Raw genomic sequence first — 8,922 nt, 5'->3', positions numbered from 1 at the left:
GAGTGATCCAGGTGGGCTGCATCTGGGGTACCTGAGCAATGGATCCAGGTGGGCTGCATTTGGAGGGTACCTGAGGTCTGCTTTTTTTTTTTTAAACTTTCTGCAAAGCTTTATTCCAGAGGGACTCAGACCTTCTTGGCAGCTGCCTTCCTCATGGCAGTCAGCATGGTACTCAGCTCTTCATGCTTCCTCTTGACACAGATGTGTGTCCCCACCCTTTTCTTGATGAACTTGAGGGCACGCTTGTCCTTGGAGACCTTGAGCAGCTCAATGGTGCTCTACTTGGCTCATAGGGGGCGAAGCCACACATCTCCCAGATCATGTTTGGTGAGACATCCGTGACAATGGCTATGTCTTGGTTTGCTCACATTCTTAGTCACCTTGTGGCCTTGTTGAGGCTCATGGCCATGGGATAGCGGAGGGCCATGGATACTCTTCTTTGATGGTTGCTGTGGCAGAAGGACCAGAGCCACGTGGAACTGGGAAATCTGAGGTCTTTTTTAAAGGCAGATATCTTTCTATACCTGAGGGTCTCCCATGGTGTGTACAAGATATTGGGGTGTTCCCATGCAGGTAGGAAAAACAGGCTTTGTTCCATTTGGCATCACTCTCAAGGGCCTCAGAACCTTGAACAGTCTTGGGATGAGAACTGCTGTGGCATTTGTAGGGTACAGATACCCGTGCCTGATACAGGGAACTTCCAAATGACACAAGGAGAAAAACTGATCTCCCTACCTAAAAGGTACCTGGGACGAGTTCATGCTCTCTAAAACCGAAGAGTGAATTTTGGGAACAAACGGAGGTTATGAGCAGAATATATTTATTGCGGAAAAGAAAGCTCCTGTCTAAGAGAGAGACAGGAGGGGGTCCCGAGCATGCTGTCCCCAGGAAGCTATCTCTTCCAGGGACTTTTATAGAGGAAAACCATGTGGTAAGGTGGGTCTAAAGTGGTGGAGAAAACATGGGAACTTGCTTAGGTGGACATGAAGTGGGACAAAGCTATGGTCATCCAATGGGATTACAAGCACCATTGCTCAGATAAAATTGATTAAATCCAGGACCAAATGGGGAAGCGAGTCACTCAGCAGATGGGCATGAATATGGGACAGGGTCTCTTCCTGATGGGGGTTGGCCCAGTGACTCATTTGGGCTCTTTCAGGGTGATTGATACCTATGTCGAATACCAATCCCTGATGCCCGTCCCTAGGGAAGTGTGTAGCTGTGCTTCCTCTTTTTGTCATGGTCTTGAGGTGTGGCCCATATGGGAGTGTCTGTCTCTTCCAAGTTCCAGAGTCACCTTGTCTTCCATTTTGTCTCCTTGAGGGCCTGGTACTGTCTGGCGGCCTATAATATTTCTATCTAAGTTAGCTGTCTACAACATTCTGATGCTTCGTGTCCCTGGGTCTCTTGAACATTCTCTCTCAACACCTCATATTTGTAAGTCACTTGAGTTGTTCAGCCATATAGCTCTTTTCTGTATTTAGTGATTTTAATTTTGTTTTTTAAAAATCTTGGGTTTAAGGCCTACATATTATCTCTGAAACTTGATTTTATCACCAAAATGTAACCACCTAGTTCTAGCCTTTCCATGTCTTTGATCTTTCTAGTTATGTGTCCATCCAGCTGTCCGTCTGTCTGTCCTTCCTTCCTTCGTCCCTTTCCTGGTGTTTTGAGGCAGGGTCTGACTGTGCAGCCTAGGCTGGTCTTGGAACTTGGAGCAATCCTCTTGCTTCAGCTACTCAAATGCTAGCATTACAGATGTGTACCACCATACCTGGCCATTGTTATGGTCATTTCTGATACTCTCTGTTTGTCTGTGCTTCAGTTTTCCCAACTAGTGTCATTTTCTGTCTGCCTGAACGCATACGTCTGTGTGTGTGTGTGTGTGTGTGTGTGTGTGTGTGTGTGTGTGTATGTGCTTGTCTGTCTGTCTGTCTGTCTATCGGTTGATGTGTCTCTGTCTGTCTTGTTGCTGGGCATTGCACCCAGAACTTTTGGGAATGTTGAACAAGAAATCTACCCAGTGCTACCACTGAGCTGTATCTTTTGTTTATTTTGTTTTAAAATTTTGAGAGAAGTGCTTGAATTTGGGATCTCCCTGCTTCAGCCTCCCAAGCAGCTGGGATGACAGGCATTGCCACTACACCTGGTATTTAACCTTTCTTGTAGTGCAGGTCTGCTAATACAAATTCTTTCTGCTGTACATGTCTAGGGAAAGCCTTTTTTTATGAATTTAGGACAAGGTGTACAGGGTCTCACTACACAGATGAGACTCTTAGTGATCCTCCTGTTTCCAGCCTCCCAAGCACTGGGGTTACAGGTGTGTGCCACCACATCTGGACTTGGTCACCCATCTCAGCATGCCCCATGGGTGGGGCCAGCACAGCACACCAGGGATTGAACTGGCCGCTGTATTTTGCCTAAGCAGATGCTTTAGTCTGCTGAGCTATCTGGCCGGCCTTGAAAGTATTTTAAACCTTTTTTTTTGTTGTTGTTACTGGGGATTGAATCCAGAGCTATGTCATTATGTTACTTTCTTTATTTATTATTTATTTTTTTGAATATTTTTTTAAATTTTATTTGTGTGTGTGTGTGTGTGTGTGTGGCCAGCTCAGTCTACCAGGGGGCGGGGCTGGCTGGCATGTGGTGCTGGGGGATTGAACCGTGGTCCCTGCACTTTGCTAAGCTTGTTCTAAGTAGGTGCTTTAGACCACTGAGCCATCTCACCAGCCCTTTATTTTTTATTTTGAGGTAGATTCTCACTAAGTTGAACTTGTGATCCTTATACCCTGGCCTCTCAAGGTGCTGGGATTATAGGCATGTGCTTACTGCACTCGATTACCTTGCTTTTGAAAGTTATTCTTAGGGCCAGTGAGATAGCTCAGTGAATTAAGCACCTGATTAGACAAATGCAGGGACCAGGGTTCGATCTTGGTCATCACATGCCATGCTGGCCCCACCCCTGGGCACGCTGAGCCTGTTACTGAGCCTGGGTGTGGTGGTGCATGCATGTAAACCCAGTGCTGGGGAGGCTGAAAAAAGTCTAGGGTGGCACTGTTTTTCTATAGTAATTCATTTTTTAAAACATTTAATTTTGGGGCCAGGGAGATAGCGCCTGGCAAGCACAAGGTCCTGAGTTTGACCCCTGGTATCACCAAAAACATAAAAAAGAAAAAAAATGAATTTTATTTATTCACTCTTGCACTTGCCAGGCAGGTGCTTAGACTGCCAAGCTATCTCCCTAGCCCTTTCCATAGTAGTTTGAAGAACTTGCAACTCTTTTGCTTCATTGTGTGCCACCTAAACAGGCATATGTTAGTTCTTGTATATGGTGTGAGGCCAGGGTTTACCCTGCTTTTGGCATGTAGACATCAGTTGTATTTCTCTACTAACTTTTTTTGTTTTTTGTTTTTTGTTTTTTGTTTTTTTTTTTTAGTATATTTATTACAAGGTCTACAGGGTCTCTCTACACAGATTGGACTTGTAGTGATCCTCCTGTTTTCAGCCTCCTAAATGCTGGGATTATAGACACACTCCATCATGCCCAGTCTCAGTTGCCATCTCAGCACACCCCGGGGGTGGGGCCCTGCATGGCAGACCTGGAATTGAACCTCCGACCCCTGCTTCTGGCAGGCGCTTTAATCTGGCTAGCCCTAACTAACTGTTCTTGCTCTATTGAATGATCTTGGTATCCTTGCCAAGAATCAATTGATCATAAAGGTGAGGGTTGATTTTTGGACTCTTGATACAACTCTTCCTTTTTTTTTTATGGTCTTTTGAGGCAGGGTCTCGCAATGCAGTTCAGGTTGACCTGGAGCTCACTGTAGCCGAGGTTGGCCTCGAACTCACCACAATTCTCCTGCCTCTGCCTCCCAAGTGCAGGGATTACAACATGTGCCACCATGCATGGCTATCAGCTTGATTTTTGATTGTTTCTCTTGGCTTGCCCTCAAGTTCATAGGTCTCTTTTATCTGTAGTGTCTAACTTTTTCTTTCCTTGACGGGCACACGTCGCCACACCCAGTCTCAATTGCCATCTCAGCATGAGGGTGTGGGGGGCAAGGGCGGAGGGAATGGTAGGGGGAGGACCTGAATCCCTGGCCCCCAGGCACTTTAAACTTGAGCTATTTGGCCTGCTCTTGTATTCCTTTTTCTCTGCTCAGCCTGTGTTTTCAGAAAGAAGGCTGTAGGAGATAATAGTAGGCATCTTGTTTGAGGAGCTGCCTTCCTCCAGATGCTGGTACAAGGAGGATAGGAAACTTGGCATGAGGTTTTTCTCTTTTTTTCATTTATGTATTTGGTACAGGGTCTCACTGTGCAGCTCAGACTCGTAGTGATACACCTGTTCTCAGCTGCCCCAGACCTGGGATTTCAGGCATGTGCCACCATGCTCAGACTCGGTGGCTGGCTCAGTGTGCCCCAGGGGTGGGGCCGGTGTGACATGTGAGACATCGGATCAAGCCCTTGTCCCTGCATTTGCTAAAGCAGGCACTCAGTGTGCTGAGCTATCTCGCCAGCCCATTTAGCATGCGTTGTTTTTTTTTTTTTCCCCAGAACCGGGGATTGCACTCAGACCCTTGGGTTTGCCAGGCAAGCACTTATTCTGCTGAGCCATCTCCCCAGCCCCTGATTGTGTTTATTTTAAGCTATTCTTAAAGTGTATTTTCTGCTTCTCCTAGTTACTTATACTAGGGCAGCCGTCCCCAGCCTTTTTGTAATCAGGGACAGTCTCATAGAAGACAGCTTTTTCACAGACTAGGGGTAGGTAAGGAGGATGACTTGAGGGTGATTCGAGTACATTCCATTTATTGCATACTTTATTATTACATTAGATAAACAGCTAATCATAATACAGAATCTTTGAGGGCCCTGAGCTTGTTTTCCTGCTACAAGGCATTTCTTTCTGGAGATGAAAGATAGGGACACCCAAAGTGTGTTGTTTATGTCTGATCCACTCCATAATCTCATTTTGGTTGCTGTAACTGAGAAAACCCTGCTTCACAAAGATAAGATATTGGAAATGCAGGCATGCTTTTCATTACTTTTGTGGCAATCTCAGGTTATTCTGCTTTGACTGTAATCCAGAACATACAGAGACGTTGCATATATTTTCTATGGTTTTGCATTGAGTTTTATGACATTCAGATATTTTGCTGCTGCTGCATTGTTTTTTTTTTTTTCCTCTACATGGAATTGAACTCTGGACCTTGCACTTGTAAGGCAGGAACTTATACCACTGAGCTATATCCTCCTTTTTTTTTTTTTTTTTTTACTTTATTTTTTGTACTTTTGTACTTTATTTTGAGATACTGTGAATTAAACCCAGGGCCTTTGTGCTAAGCTGCTAAGCTGCATTGCTGGTCCTTTTTAGAGCCAGGGTCTCACAAGATCATTTGAATCGCCCAGGCTAGCCTGGATTTGGGTTCCTCCTGCCTCAGCCTCCCAGAGTGCTAGGATGACAGGTGTGTGTCACCAAGCTTGAGTAACAGCTGGCATTTGTTGAGCACCTACTGTGTACTAAACTCTCTGAGTGCTTATATGTGTTAATGGATCTAATTTTTGTCTTATTCCTTCCCTACTTTCCAGAACCTAGTATGGCTTTAATCCTACTGTACTACTGAAAACTTGTAAGTTTTGTTTCTGGCCCCAATTCAGCACATCAAAAAGTCTCTATTCCTTTACCATTTACATAACTTCCTCTTGATTTTTTGGGAGTTTGTTTTGTCTTGCTGGTCTTTCTCTGCCTCTTTGCTTGTTTTTCTTCTCAATTTCTAAATGGTCTGTTTCCTTAGCCCCTTTTCTAGAGTTCTCTGTGTTTGCCCATTGCTTGGAAGTTTTCACATCCAGGAACCCCAGATGTGTACTGCACCCTTTGTGCCTCCAGCAGCCTGTGCCGCTCAAAGCCCGACAGCTCCAGAATACTGGAAACATCATTTGTCCTGCAGCCTCACCTCTGTGGCAAGCACCCAGCTCTACCTCAAGTGCTATGCCTGACTCCTTTCTCTCACACCCAGTCCACAGCGTTTTCTGCTTCTGTCTTTACTCATAGGGGCAAGGTGACAGCTGCCTCTTAGACTGATCACCACCACAGTGCTTCCTGGTGTTTCCAGCAGTCACTGTGATTTGAAAGGAATCTCAGCATGCCAGCTAAACATGCCACTCTCTGCCCCCTGTAGAGTAAACACCTATCCCTTGTTTGGCCTGCAGGCCTTCAGGGTCTGGGCTCAGACCCTACTCATCTGCTACTTGTGTCCTCACTAATGGTCTTCTTGTCATGTATTAATGTGTACCCTTGGCCCTGCTGTCTGCTGGGATGCCTGTTTGTTTTTCTTTTGCCTTTTGAGGTAGGGTTTCACTATGCAGTTCTGGCTGGCTTTGGTCTTACTCTGTATCGAAGGCTGACTTCAAACTTGAAGTGATCCTCCTGCCTCAGATCTGAGTGCTGGGATTATAGGCATATGCCACCATGCCTGGCTTGTTTGTTTCTGGTTTTTTTGGTGGAAGCGGGGATTGAACTCAGGCCCTTTCGCTTGCCAGGGAAGCTCTTATTCTACTGAGCCATCTCCCCGGCCTAGTTTGTATTTTTGAGATGGGATCTCACTTTATAATTTAGGCTGGCATTAAACTCACTCACTTATGGCCCAGGCTGCCTTGAATTTGAAATGGTCCTCCTGCCTTAGCCTTCTGACTGCTGGGCTTGCCAGAAGCATACAGCTCCCATTCTATCTTGGTCTGTTAATCTCATCATGGGGCCTCTTTGGCATGTCTGGTGTGTCATGGCCTTGGCAGTGCCTGTTGCTGTGACCGGCTAATCCACCTCCTATCTCTGCACACACTAGGGTGGCTCCTTTCCTTAACCATTTGCAGACAGTGCCACAGAAGTATCCTGGTACATGCATTGTCTTGAGCCCATGGGATATGGTTATAAAATGAATTGCTTTAGCTGGACTTGCTGGATTGGACATGTGCATACCTTATTTTGAGGTGGGTTGAAGCTGCCCTCCATTGAGGTTGTAGTGTTAGATGTATAGTCACATTTGGTGAGCTGGGACATCAACACACGCTTCAGTATTGCTGACCCTAAAATGGTACTTTCAGTGGCTTAGCATTGTAAAATTGAGAATAGCTTTGACTTTTTTTTTTCTTTCTGTATTTAGGACAGGGTTTACAGGGTCTACAGGGTCTCACTATGTAGATTGACTCAATAATTCTGTTTTCAGTCTCCCAAGAGCTGGGCTTATAGGCATGCACCACCACACCCAGTCTCAATTGCCATCTCAGCACACCCCTGGGGCAGGGCCAGCACGCTGGGGGCTAAACCCTGGCCCCTGTGTGCTACCTAGTCCACTGAGCCATCAGGCAGGCCTTTGGGTTCCATTTTGCATGCTTCAGATTTGTATTTTTATTTTCTGCTGATTCGTATGGTTATATCCTTTGCAACAGTTCTCTGTTAAATCAGTGGTGTTTTTCAAATTGATGTGAATACAATATACTTATTTTACTCTTTTTTTTTTTTTTTTTTTCTTTTGGCAGAACCGGGGATTAAACTCAAGCCTTTGTGCTTGCCAGAGAAGTACTTACTCTACTGAGCCATCTCCCCGGCCAATATACTTATTTTATTATCTCAAATCTTTAGTAATATTTCTGTGTCTCATGCTGTAGAATTTTGTGTGGCTTCCATCTGTACATCCCAAAGTAGGCTTTCCTAAAATCAGGAGTGCCGTGCTGCAGTTGGCCAGCAGGATGCTGTGCTCCTTTATTGATTCATTTAAGGCATTTGGTTGTTACAGGGTCTCACTACACAGCTGGGACTCATGGTGATCCTCCTACTTTGCCTCCCCAGCACTGGGATTACAGGCGTGTGCCTCAACGCCCAGACTCTGGCCAGCTCAGCCCACCCTGGGGCAGGGGGCTGGCATGGCTTGTGGTGCTGGATCCAGCTGTAGTCCTTGCACTTCGTCTAAGCTTTCCCTGAGCAGGCGCTTTAGTCTGCGGTGCTCTCTCTCTGGCCCCAGGATGCCATACTTATGCATCCATCATCTGCTCCACTTTCTGAGCTTTCAGCTTCACCTCTTGTGCAGTAGCTCTGCTTGAGGGTCAACTCTCTCAGTTAAAACATTTTCTTCTGTCAGTTTTGATTCTTTTTATTATTATTATTATTATTATTATTATTATTATTATTTTGAGAACCAGGGATTGAACTCAGGTCCTTGCACTTGCCAGGGATGCACTTACTCCACTGAGCCATCTCCCTGGCCCTCAGTTTTGATTCTTGAGGTTCAGCCTAACACATAGAAGTATTTCTGAATTTGTCTTTGACTGCTTGGTAACTTTTTTAGCACAGGGGAATTCTTATATTAAATGGCTGTAAGAGCTTTATTAATAGCATAATAAAACCCTTTATACACAGGAGGTACTTGTCTTGGCTACTTTTCTCTCATTGCTGGGACAAAATACCTAACATCTAGAATTGAGGAAGGTTTGTTTAGCTTACAGTTTGTGGAAGTTAGCTTACAGCTAATAATCAGCTGGTTCTAGTACAGAGTGGCGCATGGCAGAGGGCAGCAGTCGATGGCAGCAGAAAAGAGCAAACCAAAAGCGAAAAGGGAGGAGCTGCTGCAGTAGCAGCTGGGCTGAGAGTGAACCTCTCAGCCTTGGGGTGCATCCCAGGCAGGGGTAGCACTCACACCCGTAATCCCAGCATTGGACCATGAGTGAATCACAACCTCAAAGTCCTCGCACATGACTTTGTGAGGCTTTCTTTTTTTTTTTTTTATAATTTTTTACTTATTTATTTATTTTGCGGAACCGGGGATTGAACTCAGGCCCTTGTGCTTGCCAGGCAAGTGGTTATTCTCCTGAGCCATCTCCCCAGCCCCCTTTGTGAGGCTTTCAGGAGGGTGGGGACAACTAGACACAAAC

The 8,922-nt window shown here is 45.5% G+C and overlaps 1 protein-coding gene across 1 annotated transcript in view; it reads left to right on the top strand.

The window, feature by feature from the left end:
• Positions 1–8,922, top strand: part of Prpf6 (pre-mRNA processing factor 6) — a 72,263-nt gene that overhangs the window by 36,726 nt on the left and 26,615 nt on the right. The gene's annotated exons all lie outside the window — the stretch shown is intronic.

Source organism: Octodon degus, unplaced genomic scaffold, assembly GCF_000260255.1.
Source record: "Octodon degus isolate 3935 unplaced genomic scaffold, OctDeg1.0 scaffold00194, whole genome shotgun sequence".
Taxonomy (NCBI): Eukaryota; Metazoa; Chordata; class Mammalia; order Rodentia; family Octodontidae; genus Octodon; species Octodon degus.
This window is presented reverse-complemented; position numbering and strand designations above follow the sequence as displayed.